The 15892-nt window shown below is 40.5% G+C and overlaps 1 protein-coding gene across 1 annotated transcript in view; it reads left to right on the top strand.

Annotated features, from left to right (window-relative positions):
* Nucleotides 1-15892, top strand: part of PEX14 (peroxisomal biogenesis factor 14) — a 76874-nt gene that overhangs the window by 20623 nt on the left and 40359 nt on the right. The window lies entirely within an intron of this gene.

The following is a 15892-nucleotide window of genomic DNA, read 5'->3' as shown; positions in this document are numbered from 1 at the left end:
TTGAAGCACCTTCAGCACTGTAGCAGCACCTAACTGGCACGCCACGGTCCCCCTTGTGTGAGATGTTTTCCTGAGGATTTTGAGCTGCGTCAATTTTGCTGATGTAATTAAGTTTGAAAGGTGCTGTATCGACCCCTCATGCCATTTCTAGAAACTGTTTCTTGGTTTCTAGCTTTGCTTTCTTTGGCTCTTCCACAGGCAGATGTTTTGGAGGTCATTTGCACCCTACAATCCCACTTACAAAGTGGTGTAAGGTATCCTGCTTAGGCCTAGATACTGATGGAACTAATGATGGATCTAATAAAAAAGAGCTTAGTCTGATCCCAAAGGGAGAAGAGTTGGGTTGGTTAATTAAAGGAGCCTGGCACAGGGCACCTAGTAATTATAGGTGCAAGAAGTCTGAATTTGAAGAGGACTCTGCAGCTGGAGAAGGATAGGGAGGCACCCAGAACTCTGCAGGCTGTGGGCAAGAATGCAGCAAAACCAGATCTGGAAATCAGACTCTGGCAGAATTCCTTGGTGAATTCTTATTTATTCCATTTTTTAATGAGGACCTGAATCTCTCCTCCTGCGTTTATGTTTTTGCATGCACATGCGTATGTATAATTCCAGTAACACCCTATGGCTGGGAGGGTGATTTTATTAAAGACCAGAAGATTGAGAGGCAGATGTTTTAAGAGGCACAGGCCTTGCCCTATAGTAGTTTGGAATAATTAATGCTGACTGCTGCATTGGTTGTATTATCGATGCTACTGGGTCTTTATCTCAAGCATCATCTCAACACCCATGAGTCTTTATCACTGTAGGGCAGAGCTTTTGAAGGCAAAGGGGCTGAGGCCACCAGGACCTGCTGGGAAATTGCTCCTGAGCTCCTATGTAGGTGTGGGGTGGGGAACAGTGCTATGTCATCACATTGTCATCACCAGTGCTATGTCTCTTTATAGTTAAGTTCCTTAAAGCAGCATTTCTCAGGCTTAGGTTATAACCCCCAAAGGGGTGCAAAAGGCTTCAAAGGAAGTCACAAAGTAACTAGCCAGTAACCAGCTTTCTACTTGTAATTGCTATTAGGAGTTCTGTTCCTCCTCGTTTGTAGAGTTAGCATTTATTCCAGTAACTCTCATTTTCCTGAAAGAACTTGCTGCCATCTCAGCTGAAGAGTATGAGATGAGCAGCCCCAACAGATGAGTGTAAAAGGGAGTCAAAGATTGCATAAAGTTTTAGTACATTTTATTTTCCAGGGACAAGCTCTGCAAATGTTGCCTGAAACAAATTTATTAACTTTACAAGATAAAGAGGTTTTTTTTGTCCCCAGTGGAGTTCTCAGTAGGCCCCATCTGGGGAAGGTGGGACTGTCTGTACAAAAATGTATGGTTTCTTTTAGTGTTCAGGGCTAAATAATGAGGCGAGGAAACTGTAGCTCTTACTCTGCCCTTAGAGCTGACATGCTGTACACTGGTAGGTGGCTCACCCTAGAAAATTAAATGCTAGTTTCAAAGGAATCTGGGTCAAATGCCGAAAAGCACCAGTTTCATTAAACTGCAGGAGATGGTCCATAGAAGAAAATTGCCTTGAGAATTTGACTACATGTATGTATGTGCTCCTTGGCTGCCGTGAGTGTAAAATAACCCAGTGTTAACTTGTGACACCTATTTTTTTATGTTGCAGTGGACTAGGGGAATGCTCACAGTCATTTTTTCCAGTTCAAGGTGACTGTATAGTTTCTGATCACTTGTACAACGCCAGAGCCCTCAGTTTTCCCATCTCAAGCAGGCAGTACCCCTGTGTTCATGGAATAAATTTTGAGCCTCCCACACCTGAAAGGGAGAAGCATCGCTGGTGGTAGAACAGGGGTGTGTCTGTTGCATGTGGGAAGCTCCTGCAGGGGATTTTTCATAATCCAGGGCCTGTTGAGGAGAGGACTTGAGTGATGGGATGCTCTGGATGTGGCCTGCAGGGAAAACAGAGGAGTGGGTGGGGATCTCCCTAGGCTCTCATGGCTTAACGGCCACATTTAGCTGTATTTAAGAGGCGTACGCATTTATAGTAAATTCTACTGCAATATCACAGCCTGCTTTCTGCTCTTCTAGCTTTGTCTCCATGGGGGTATTCCATGCTTTATCCCATTTCACAGCCTGAACTTTTCCCCCTATTTAGGGGATTACATGGGGCAGAGATGTAAGGACAAAGGGAATCTTGCCATTACTCCACCTCTTTATCTCTGTAACTCCATGTATATCTATCTGCCTACTCTCAGAGGGGCCAAGCTTTCTGCCTTCCAAAACCCTACTCTGAAACTGCTGATTCAAGCAGGTAGGAACTTTAGGACTCGTTGTGGAATAAATGCCTCCTGCGTGCTCCCCTGGTACTGGGATTTCCTCTCTGATTTATCATGCTCAGGTCTGCTAATGTCCCTTGACTAAACTGGCATGGTGCGATGGTGTGAAGGTCATTTTATATGTGCCATATACATTTCCAGAGACATGATGGGAGGGTAGGACATCTGAAACAGCATATCCTGCTGGGAAAAGGAGGAAGAAAAGGATAGTCTGGCTCTTCTTTTCACAGCCTCTTGTGGTGGGATGAAGGTTTTGACAGCCTAATTCAGCATTTAGAGAAAGAACCAAGCAGAAAGATTCCCCCTCACCCACTCCTTGCAGCCCAGCTGTGACAAACTGACAGATAATTAACAAATCAAGACCTCCTATTAGCCTTGTCCCTGATGCATTAAAGCAGCTCTTATGTTGCATGTGTCCTTTAGCAAATGCCTGTACTTTATGGCTTAGAGTGAGGTGGGTAGATCACTTTCAAAAGGCAGAGGGTTCTCTGGGGTGTCAATGCACAGATATTTCCAGGAATGAGAGAAGTCATTTCTAAAAGAAAATGGTGGACAGTAGATGGGAGAGCTGTATCACAGCTGGATGGGAGCTACTCTAATGGTACAGTGTGTGTATGTGGTATCTCCTGGGAATACAGGACTGAAACAGATGTATGGAATTATTATTGAGTCCTTGTTTTTACAGAAAATGACACAAGTTGAAGCAGCAATTGATAGGACAGGTTTTCTGACTGTCACTAACCAAGCCTGTAAAAATTACATGTCAGGAAATGTGGTTTGTGGTAGAAACAGATCTGATGTTCAGACCTTAATATTACATTGTGGGTAGTGTATTGGTGCCCTTCCTTTCTGTACTCAAGTCGCTGAAACTGCATGGGTAAGCCCAAACAAGCCACCTTCTCGTCACTTTAGCTTGACTCATTTGGAGAAGAATGAGGAAGAGTGTCAATATCCTTCTAGTTCCAGATGTTAAATAGACACAAGCCATTGGTTCAGCTTAACACATGTTAAAGGAGAGAGAGAGATCTAATTGCATCAAAGCCACTCTTAAGTTCATGTATGTGGAGCCCATCAAGCTGAAAGCATCCAGACAGCATCTGCTGTTATCAAATCACTCTTGAGTCGAGCTAATTAAAATAGAGCTTCATTTTTCTGAACCATTGTTTGGCAGGAATTCGAAACAGGTCTAACCCAATTTCTGTGTGTTTATGAGCCTTTATTATATCAAAAGTACTTTTCTGTAAATGTACAGGGCAGTGTTAAATGAATTGATCCGCACTGTATCACTGTAGATGCACTATGGACTTCCTAATGATTTCTCTTCTAGCTTTTTCCAGATATACCCCAGAAAGCTTGCTTTGTCCCTTATCGTGTCATCTTCTTTCTCTGTTTTCCTTTCTATCTCACTCTCAAGAAAGTAAATGTCCTTGTATTTCTTTCTTTCATATCCTCCTCCTCCACTCTATTGGGATTCTTGTATTATTAAAACATTTACACATTTGCTGCCACATGCAAATGCAGAATAATAAACCAGGACTCTGTATACTCCAGACAGGAGGAGGAGGTCTCTCACCACTGATTCTTACCCGGTACTCATCCCTGTTGATTACAGGGGACAGAGGTGTTGAATCTGTTTGCTGTAGGAATATTTTTCCCCTTAATTTTTTATTTTCAACAATTTACATTGCGTGTGCAAATTCTAGGTATCACATTCGCCTTTATAATTTGCTACATACCAAGCACAAAAGTTAAAGAGATGTAGAAATTGCTCCCTTAAGACAGGTTGGACTCTTTGGCATCCAAAAGCTAATTCATGAATATTCTCTGCAGCACAAGAATACCACATATAGGGCCAGTGACTTCAGAACACGAGTGTGAGTAGCAGCCCAGTGATACAGTACAGTCGGGAATTAACTATTTTTCTGGTACCCAGTATAATCTGAGGATGATATTCTTAAATCTTAAATTTATTTCTGAATAGTGGATTTAGATGACAAAAAAAAGGAAGTTAAGGATTAGCATTAGATGAAATTCCTGACAGTGATCTGTCACGAAATCTTGAAAAGATAGGAAAGACTTTCGGACTATTAAAAATAGGTGGACAAAATACAAAATAAAAATTCTTTCTGAAATATAAGTATAAATATAAATATATACTTTCTGTTCAAGGAAGTTTACTTCTTTTAACTCAGTTAATTCACCTTGGAATGGAATATAAGTGCATTTTATTTTGCATATAATACATTCTATTCTGAAGGCATATATTCAACTCCTCTGCATAAAGTTTAAGAGCGGCATGCATAAACTGATACCCGAAGCAATTGCAACATTTTGCTATAAGCAAACCAATGGGTAAGGTTCTATTAGCTGTTCCCAAACCTATGAATAAGTATTGTCTCTCTTTGGTGGTTTTACAGAGATGAAGAAAATTGTGGCTCAGAAGTTTCGTCTTATGGTCATTGACAGTGACTCTCTTCTGATTCCTCTTTTAATAAATTTAAGTGAATTTAATGCTGACAACACACATTCAAAGGATAGAGCAGGGACATTGTCCTGTGTGCTTTTTCTGTAAGTCTTTTAAGCAGACCTAATCTGAGGGCACCGACTGCTAGGGGCTTGACAAATCTCATCATTTATTCAGTTCCTATCTTCTTTTCTGAGGCCATCAAGGTCTAGAGTGGGTACTTGTCTTTCTAGCAACTGTCTCATCAATATGGTCACTTTCCCAGCCGAGGGACATGAGGCAGTGGCTTTGAGAGAATTTCTGGTAGAGCACAGCAATAGAGGTAAATCGAGATAATCTTACATGCAGAAGTAATTCGAACAACATTTCTGCTCACATCATGGTGAGTACAGAATGAATGTGTCAGATCTAAGAATATCTTCATAGGCTTCTCAGCATTTCCTGCATAAGCAATTGTTGCTGTAGTTGCTGCTGCAGAAAGAAGTTTGTCATTCTGGCAAGAAGCACTCCTTTTTTTTGCTTTACAACAACAACAACAAAGTGAAGCATTTGGTCTAAGGATCCAAAAGCCCAGGAAATGCATCTCTAGGGCTCCTCATCAATTTGGGACCTAATGAAATATAGAAAATACTCAATAAAAGCACCTTTATTACTTTAATGTTTAAATGTGGAGTTTTTAGCCATGAGGTTAATGTTTTTGTATCTTTTTTTGATTTGATTGTGAGCACTTTTCCAGGTATCTCTGCCACTTGAGCACTAATTGGATTTCCACAGATAAACGGTGCTAGCTGCAGCCCTTACATCACTGTGTTTTTACTTCATCATCATTTTATTTGTTTTTACTGTAAAGGTTAATAAATCTTGGTATGTTTGGAGTATGAAACAAGGCAGGCAGGCTAAGAACTACAGCGTGAAAGGGTGAAGTTTAATATGCTGCTTTCTCGAATCTGAGTGGTGGAAGGAGAAACTGTGCCCTTTGTGGTGGTTCTAATGGGCTGCTGGGTATGTTCGCCAAGTAGTGATCCATAATCCTTAAGATAAAAAGCGTTGATCTCTCCACTAGTTCTCAGACAGAGCTGTAAGGCATTTGAATTGGGTTACCATTGATTTAAGGTGGGAAGAAGACTGAGTAGCATGGGTCTGCTTAAAAAGGGATATGTGGGATTTATTTAAGTTTATTTAATTTTTTTAAAGAAAATTGGAAGCCTTTGAGTGCAGCTGCACTTGAGTTCCCTCTGGATTCTCAAAGAAGCTAATAAAGAACTTGCCAGTATTTTAGGGATGAATTGAATGTCAGATTTTAGTCGAGATTTAGGCTGCAAATAAATTCCAGTGAGAATTTATCAAGGTCCCAGGCATTTGCTGTCTCACCTATTTATTCTGGAAAGCATGTATTTTTTACCATTCCCATGGTTTCCTGGGAAGCTGAGCTTGACTTCCTACTACATTAGAGATAATCCTTAGCTTCCAGCCACGAGGGCAGTGGAAGCCCTTTTCTGGCCTAGCAGGAGTGAAAGTAGTGCATTTCAAGTGCTTCCCCCCAAATTTGGACTTTGTGGCTTGACTGAACAGCCTGTACTTGGGCCAAAGCAGCATTAAAGACTGAATCTACTTTCTTCTGTTGCAAAGATAAAAAAAAGCCTTGTAGCTCCTATGGATCAGGTGTAGAGTCTTAAGGAAAGTGCAGAGTAGCAACTCAAGCTTTGGGTTGTGCTGGCTCACTGTAACAACAATGGGCACTCTTACACTGGTGTTAAGCCCTTGCTGTGGTATGGACCCAGATTTCAGAGGGGTTGTTAATGCTTTCTGCAACATTTGCCACGGAAATGGCTGCTTTCCCTTTTTTTTTTTAGCTGAAGTGAGTAATTGTTTATTAATTTTTCAGCACATAAAGAGTATAATTATAATAATCCCTGACATGTACTGGCTGTGCCAAGGTTTAAGGAAAACACAAACAGGATAAGTGCCACTTTGAACCTTCTCTGATTTTGTAGATCTCTTGGTTTGGACCCAAATTCCTGTGTAGAAACTAGGGAAGAGCACCCTGGTATAATTCTCTGTAGAACTAATTCTCTTGGACATTTTAACTCAGTTTAGGATGGCGTGCTCTTTACTCAAGTGTTCCAAGAGAGAGTTGTTGATCAGTACAGGTCATTTTTTGGTACATGCAGTGCTGTATTGGTTGAGCAGCATCCTGAATTTGTCATGACACCTATATGCTTTGTTTCTTTAAGTAGTGAATGTAGCATCCATGAAAAATGTCAAACTGACCCCAGGGGAAAAGGAGGTGGACCCGTTGTTTGCAGAATATTTATGGTATGGACAGCTACAGCAGAATTGTTCCTCATGTTTGCCCTTATATTGTCTTTCACTCCTATTGTAAAGGAAGCATCTGAAGAGTTGACAGTGAGGCTCTATTGCTTTTGAGGCTGCTCATGCAAGTTCCTATATATGAAGGAGAAATTGTGTGATGTGAGCTTCTTTCTGTTGAGAACTGGACAAAGACAAAGGACGCAGCTGCTTTCCAATCTATAAAATTATTCCACTTGCAGTCCCCATAGACCAGGCAGCTCTGCCCAATCACATTTCTTGCCCCTTGCTTAGTTTTTCCCTTAATGGGGCAATTAACAGCAGGAACAAAGTGCATGGTCTGCTCAGGCTTTATTATTATTTGTGTTGTAATAAATGGTTAGGAGGCCAGTTGCAGACCAGCACCAGGCACTGTGCGAATACAGAGGAAGAGGACGATTCTTTTCCCAAATAGTTCTAAGTCAAATACTACATTTACATAAAGGTCTTCCAGTGTTTTAAGTCCTTCTTCTTTCACTATTGCTTCATCTGCTGTGGTTTACATGATTTATTACGCACCTGTCACAATTTCCAGCTTCTTCAATGTTTCTAACATAAAACCTTTTGTTTGTTAGAGTCTGGTGATCCAAGTAGTTTCCTCCAGTATCTCCTTATTCATTCTGTCATTTAGCTCTTCCTTGTCATAATGCCATCATAGCCCCCTGACTTCACCCCTAATTGTTCAGGGGTTTATTGCTGTGAGGAAAACACTAATTTTCTAATCTACATTTCCTATGGGTTAAGAATTCTGTTAAATGGGGTTCTTGAAATAGCAGGTTTGAGGAATAATAGCTTGCTGATTTTTTTCCTGCCTGTTTGAGTCATTTCATTCTAAAACATCTTTATAGCATCTTCCACAGATGGGTTCTACTTTTGATCCTCTTGCACTAAATCTGAGCCATTGTATTACCAGTATTTTCCGGTCCCTTTGCTGTGGAATTAGAAGGATCTAAGTAAATCTAAACAATGATCCTGTTCTGGTGCATCTCTTTCACTGATTTAGCCTTCTGGAGTCTACCATTCAATAGTGCATTTAAATACTCAGGCACAATTGTTAGATGTGACATGGACTTCCTATCCTTACGTCATCTTAAAGCTCCCTTGCATGTGAATGAACCTCCAGCAGTCCTTGTCTACTCTGTGGTTAGAAGAATGAAAATGTAATAAATTACAGCTTCATTGGTTTTTATATTCTGCGCATGTGAAGATAATAGGGTAAAAGAGATTTCTTTCAAAACCTGCTGTATTTGAGCTCTTTAGTAATGGCAATATGGAGAGAGGAGTGAAAAAGGTAAGAGTTGGAGGCGCTGCCATCCACCCCCCTGAAAGCTGTATCATGCATTTTTTTTAAGTTGTGAAGCCACGGAATGATCTTAGTTCTGCTGTAGTGAGCATCTTGGACACTGAGTCATTACATTCTTTTGGAATGATTCAGCTCAACAGCTTGACACTTGCATTAATTTTACAACACAGAGCCTCAGTAATCTCTAAGCTTCCTCCTATAAGAAGAGAGAAGCAAGATGCATAAATTGTCAAGAAAAGTTCTAAAAATCAGATTCTCTTTGCTAAGTTTGTACTCTTCACCTCCTCTCTGGCATCTTTCTTGGGTCCCTTGGACCCGTTTGTTAACCTCACCATGGCACACTAGCTTCACCCACTCTTGGAAGCTAGATACCTTGCCTCCTTGCATGAGACGCTGACCTTCTAGTCCACATATTACCCACAGTGATCCAGTACATTCAGCACTGAGGTTATTGTTGGTTTCGTGTAAACTGAACTTCAAATAATTTGCTGCCAGCTGGATGACAAACATTATCCCCTCTCACCTCCCCCCCCTCCCCGTACATCTTGCTGCAATACCTTCTTTGGTGGTACTAGTGATTATAGGGAGCTTGCAACTTCAGCTTAGCAGAAGCATAAACAGGGGACTTGAAAAGTTTATTTTTCCTCTGAAAATGAGATTAAGTCTTTTCAAGAAAAAGTTAAAATGTTTGAACTCTAGAAAAAAAGGTCATGCTACTCATTGGTTAAAACTTATGGCTGCATTATCAGTTTAATACTTTTAGTTTGCTCTTGTGCTCATATTTGTTATGTTTTTCCAGCATTTATTACTTCCCTGTAACATTTTGTATTGTATTAAACCTGATATTATGAAATCTCACTAGGAGGTGTAGTTCTTTCTAGAATAAAAAATAGCACGTTTTCTCTGTGTATAAACAGTTACTGTACATTTCTTTCAAAGCAGGTGTAGAAGTTTCTTGTTCTTTTTTAGCTTTATGCATGTGGGTATTACTTGAATATTATTCCTCTTCAAAAGAGAGGAATTTTGTCAAGATGTCCACTGTGTTTTAAATCGAATCAGAAAAAAACTGAAGATGGCAGACATATGTCACTTTGAAAGGTGACTACTACACAGACGAAGTTGCTACTTTTCATAAGGGCTTTTACTCCATATATCAATGTGTTTTAAGAGAGACTTGGGTCAATAATACCATGCTTTAGAATTCCCTAAATACATATTTACACAATAGACCTTAAAATATATTAGTCTATCATGTCAGCCCCTGTACACTTCTATCAGGGATGTTTTATGTCCTTAACATATGATACAATAAAACTTTATTTTATATAGCATTTTTCATACAAATTGTATTCTAGAATGCATCGTGGGGTTAAATAAGACTTTCACAAGGTTAAAATTAAAAAAAGCTGAAGGGCCAGGAAAATTAAGGGCTTTGCATAGGAAATAGGTATTTGACTGAGCTATGGGAATCTGAATGGAGAGGCCACGGAGCCAGGAGAGCCTGTAAGTCTGACTGGAGCTGCTGATCAGGATCCCTGGAAATGGAAGGTTATGTGAGGAAAGACTGGTTCTGTGTGAATAAAGAAGGTGGAAAGGTCAGGGCTGTGTGAACAGCTGGAGGAAGTGTGAAGTGGCTCCTGGAACAAAGAAGTTGAGAACAAGGACTATATGGAGTCACTTCTTTGTAGTGAGAATACTGGAAGAAATGAGGGGAAAGTGTGTTGAAGGGAAGGAAAGCGCCTGAAAGCAGGCTCTAGCTAAACCCATGGGTGAGATGGATGGAACGGGATACTGGTGTGCATTGGAGGCTTTTCAGCTCGGCGGTCCTGTTCGTCCCAGCACGCGTGGGGAGTGGCAGGGTCCTGGCTCCGCGGGGGCTGGCCCTGGAACCAAGTAGGCACAACAAGCTGACACAAAGACAGCTCGCCTGGGAGTTTTTCTGGCTTTTATCATAGTTTTTTTTTTTGGTCACCCTATTAATGTAAATGAAGTAAGGCTTTTTTGTATGTGATAATTATAGATAAATGTATTTAAAGTAGATCTGGATTTTGTAGTCCTCAGGAAAAAGAGGAAGAGTAATTTTTCCCCCCGTTCCTGTCATGTGTTCATTTTAATGAGCAATTTTAAAAAATTGAAAATAAAAGAGGAAAATGAATAGGTGTTGAACCAGCCTGTGATATGTAAATGCCAACTAGTAATTACCTAAAACCTCAATTTTCTTTCTGTTTCATCTTGCAAAACATTTCATTTCCACTGAGTGAAAACACTTAATTTGGGCTTCGCCGGCTGGTGAGGTCTGCCTCCCCTCAGCTCCCCTCTCCTCCCCTCTTCCTTCTCCCCTCTCCCCTTTTCTTCTCCCCTCTCCTCTCCTCTCCCCAGCGCGGCGCCTGCCTCCCCTCTCCTTTCTCCCCTCTCTCCCCTTTCCCCTCTCCTCTCTCCCTTCTCCTCTCCTCCCCTCCCCTCCGCCCGGTCTCGGCTAGGGGGAGCAGTGGCTCCGCGCTGCCGGGCTGCTGCCGCCCCGCCGGCCCCAGGCACTTCTCCCGCTGCCCTGGCGCTTCCCTCCGATTGCTGATCAGAAATTCACCTGCCCGAGCTCTCAGCCCTGCCTCCTGCAGAAGCCCTGTCCTCTCACTGTTAGGGAGAAACCCGCGGACGGAGTTGGGTTCCTTGCTTTTTATCTCGTCGCTCTTAACTTTGATGGTTTGGAGTTAGATGTCATTTGTAGAACTCTCACTTGTCAGAGTTTCTGGGCATCCGGGATTTTTCCTTTTTTGCTTGTATTACTGTTGGTTTTGGTTTTTTTGGTTTTGTTTTGTTTTGGGTTTTTTTTTTTTTGTTACTATTCTATATTCCTTTAGCTCACAGTTCTTAATCTCAAACGTGGTTTGAAGCTTGTTTCTTGCCTTTGTTCTTTTCTCATTCTGACTCCTGTGAATTTTGCTTTAAATTTTATTTTTTTCCTTTGCTCTGTTTTACATGAGGGTTGTTTTTTTTTTATTGTTGTTATTGCATTTTTAAACTTTTCTCAGGACGACTTTGAGGTCTGCCAAACTTTGTAGGTTTCCAGGTCCTCTCAGAACAGAAATAATTCCTGGGGTTCTGTATGGTTTCATAATAAACGTCAATGAAATCATAGGAGCTTTAAAGTGTTTCCTCTCTCCTGCCCGACCTGCAGGTAGTTTCTTTAGAAATAACAATCAGTTTCTGCAAAATACAAATTTCACAGGAATTCTGAGGCTTAGAACACTGTGTTCGGAAAAGGTTTGTCCTGGGAGGAGACTTGTGTACATAGTGTCCCAGGATCCCCAGTCGGAGAGAGCTCTGCCTGGAATCTCAGGGAACCGTGCCTCTTTAGTGAGATATATAGCTTCATAATTAGCCCCTTGCATTTTTTCCTGAGTGCTAGCATCAGCGTTCTATGATGTGTTTCCCTGATTAACAGCTGCTTTGCAACTATTTCCGTGTGCCACCGATAACCATATTTGTCAAGTCGGTCCTGGCAGAGCACTGATTTCTTACTAAAATGCAGCATTTCTGTTTGAAGGGGGTTTCCTGTTCATTGCAGTGCCAGGCTTTTAAGTCAGCCCTTGTTAAAACGTAAGTTGGCTTTAGCCTGATGCTTGTTAACAGGATTCTGGGTATCTCCTTTAGAGTAGGAGTGCAGAAACCTTTCACAGACAATTTAATCTTCTGAGCCTTGCAAACACACAGCTTTACACTGAGGGGGTGTTGCTGTAGGCTAATATATTGATCAGTTCCATTTGCCCTATAGCTGTGGCCTTCTGCTCTGGCTGAAATAGGTTGACTGTTTGTTGATACGGCCATATTATTATTTTTTAATACACTGGAAAAAAATTAATTCCAACTTCTTTTACATACGTCATGTATATTGCCAGCGTTGATTGCTTCCGCACATGTAATGTAAACTGGCTGTGCATAGTTCATGGCCTGTGCCGCCTCTGCTTAATGAAAAGAAGTGTTGCATTTAAACAGATACAGATCCACTCAGAAAGACAAAATACCGTCCCTTGCAACGTATAATTCAGACCCAACCTTTACATCACAGGTCATCTCAAAGTCTCAGTCTGTCAACAAATGCTGTTTAGTAATAACCTACAGAGGGTTCCCAGGATTAGGAAAACTATTAGAGTTCTTATGGGCTGTGCTCCTGATGGCTTTTAATTCTGTTGTCCACATGGAACTCTGTTACCGAATCCTGTGGAACTTTCACTGATGAAGGTGATATTTTATGTTTTCATTAATTGATTGAGTTTGGGGTTTTTTTCCTTCTTGAGGTGGTAGAAAGTGGGCATTTGCGAGAGTATTTTAAATGTGATGGTTTATTTTTTCTAGTGCTAGTAACTGGTAAAGTAGCTTAGATTGTTTCATTGCAAACCCTGCAGATCTGCGCATAACAATAAATAAGGCTGGGTTTACCTTCCCTATTAACGCAAAAGGGAGGGAAATTAGGAATGAGGGACCTTGGCTGTAACGTCAAAGCGCTGTGCGTTGGCCCAGCATGTTGCCAGCCTGCTGCACTCCCACAACATCTGCAGTAAAGTTCCTGTCTCTTTTATATCTTTGACATTGAAGCAGAATTATTTGGCCTGGATTTATGTAATTTGGTCAGGCACAAATATTATTTAAGAGAATTTGCATTCATTTTCTAATTAGAAAATCAAACTGGAGGATGGGACCTGCTGCCGGGTTCCACCCATCACCACCCAGTTTGAAAGGAGGCTTTTGTACTGTATCACTGTAGAAGTGGTGGGATAGTGAGTTTATGGGATTCACTTGCTTTAAAAAGCCAAATCCAGCGTCTTTTATTAGGAGAACTGCGTACCTGATCCACTAGATAAAACTAGTTTGCTGGCTAGTGTGTGCTGGCAATCTAAGAATCAGAGTAGTGATACAATGCACATTATTTGTGCAGTGTCCTAATACCATAAAAATTTGGAGAAGTGTTACAAATGATACAGAAATAGTATGGAACAATGTTACCAGCTGAGTCAGAGTGCTATTTGCTGCAGGATTTTTTTGGCTATACACAGGGCTGCAAAGTCTTCTCATCCTCCTCCTTTTTCTGTTGTTTAAATTACGGACTGCAGTTGCCCTTGTTTGTGCAAAGAAAATGATCCATAGAAGGTAGAGAGGTTCGTGTGTATGTTTGTTGAAAATATTGGCGTTTTGACATGGCCAAAATTGCTTCATAAGTTGCTCACGTATACAGGATGAATTGTAAAAATGAAGAAGTTTCAGCTTAGCCTATAGGAAGAATGTTCAGAGGTAAATGCAAACACATATATGAGAAACATGGGATTATTGGGAAGAGGAATACATTTCCAGGATTCTTTTTTCCTGAAGTTTGTTGTTGCTTGTCATTTTATTTTGGTTTAAGATTAAAAACGTTGCAACTACTGGAGGAAGCGATGCAGGGGCAAGATAAAATACAAGTTTATTTTGGAGTGAAATTTACTACTGAAATGTTTACATTTTTACAAGGCAAAAATAAGTTTTAATAAAGGGTTTGAATCAATAAAACGTGCACATGGTTGGGACCAAAATAGCACAGTGAAAAATACTGCTGCTTTCTTACAGGTTTTTAATGCTTAAACCTTGATAATTAGATAGGGGAGCTTGCAGAATTTCAGGGCTGCTGTGCCTGTGTCTCTAGCTCGCTAAATGTGGGAGGGAGTGTTGAGGAGTTTCTGAAGAAACAAACAAGTAATTATTGTTAGAAGGAAAGTGGTTTTGATATGTTCACATATCTGTTGGTCTGCTCATTTGGGCATCTTTCTTATTCAGCAGATTATCTTAAGGTTATTAGTTTGGGCACTTTGTATTTCTGCATCTGGCGTAGCAATATCAGCACAGTTTAAATCTGTGATTTGCCTGTCACCTGCATTTCAGCTGGAGACAGATCAAGTGCACATAAATGAAGCTGAAGTGTACTTTATGGGGGGTATTTTGCGCTGGTGTTTTATGGTTCAGAATTACTGAATGTAAACTTAAGGGGGGAAAAAAAAGAAGGAAATAAGAAAAGGCAAAGAATTAAAAATACCCCATTCATTTTCTCCTCCCAACTTCAAAGTGTGCTGGGACTTTGTCAAATTCCCGTTAAAATAAATATGTCAATTTCATCTCTCTTCCAAATTCATTTATCATGCTTTTTTAAAAGGTGTTTTCTGCTTTACCTGATGTTTAAATTGGATTCGCTCGTTTATGCTGTTCTTTGCTGTATCCCCCATGTTTTTCTTAAATGAATTAGTAATGACAGCGTACTCCATCATACCCTCTCTACAGCCACTTTAAGGGAAGCCTGGTGATCTAAACCTTTTAACCTATTAAAGATGATTTTCCCCAATTGAATCAGACCCACCACAGGTGTAATAACTAATCATTTAAACTACACCTGCTATTATGTATTTTTAAGCCATTATGCATGTTGGATAGATGATAATTCATGTTTATTGCATTGTCCAATGGATCCGTTTTGCCTACACTAGCCTGATTAATGTATTTAAAGAAATAAGAGATGCAATTTAAAAGAAAAAAAACATTGATGGAATGCACTGAGGAGTACATTGAAAGTGCCATTAAACCCATCAGAACTTTGCTCTCTGACCAGAAATGCATATTCGAAGGGTTTGATTCAAACACAAAGTGAAACTTGGTGATTTCAGCAGTGCTGGTGGGGTTTTTTTTTCCCCTTCCTTTTCTGCTGTGAAAAGTTTTGAAAACCTTTTTGGAACTGTATTCCAGAAACTCTACAAGACCTACCTGACATAGTTCTACAGTTCACCATTTTAGGAGAAGGTTTATGCCACTGGTTGGGGAGAAATCCTCTTCCATACATATGCATGGTTATTTTTAGCTCTAAAGGAAGGGAGTGATCTCTTCCACTAGTTCACATGGATGTGTCCATCTCCTGAGTGCTCTTAACTTCAGGGACATTACTCTCCCAATGCTGCAATCAGATGTTTTTGTATGAAGGTAAAGTGAATCACCAGTACAGCAACATGTAATAGTGTGTGTAATAGCGTAGGAGAGGATGTGAAAAGTTGACTTACCATAACAAGAAAATAATCAAACACCTTTCATTGGCACTAATTGGAAATGCAGAAAACCAGCGCCATTGTCGTTGATGCCATTGAGTATTATCTCATACCTTACCCTTTGCTTGAATAAATGGTAAAAGTGCTCTGTCACCTCAAAGAAGGGCATAGAAGTCAGTCTTTAGACAAAAGTAATATGTGATTTCTGCTGGTATGGGATGTAAATCTAACTTGTCACCTATCCATTCATGTCATGAAAAGTGACTCTCATGATATTTTCGTAATGTGATCCAAAACATGTGAAGTTGCTTCTTTCCCAGTCATGACAAGCTGAGGTTTATTTATTTATTGCTTTCAGTAAATTTGATGGCAGAAAAGGCCTTAAT

This window comes from Lathamus discolor, chromosome 16, assembly GCF_037157495.1.
Source record: "Lathamus discolor isolate bLatDis1 chromosome 16, bLatDis1.hap1, whole genome shotgun sequence".
Classification (NCBI taxonomy): Eukaryota; Metazoa; Chordata; class Aves; order Psittaciformes; family Psittacidae; genus Lathamus; species Lathamus discolor.
This window is presented reverse-complemented; position numbering and strand designations above follow the sequence as displayed.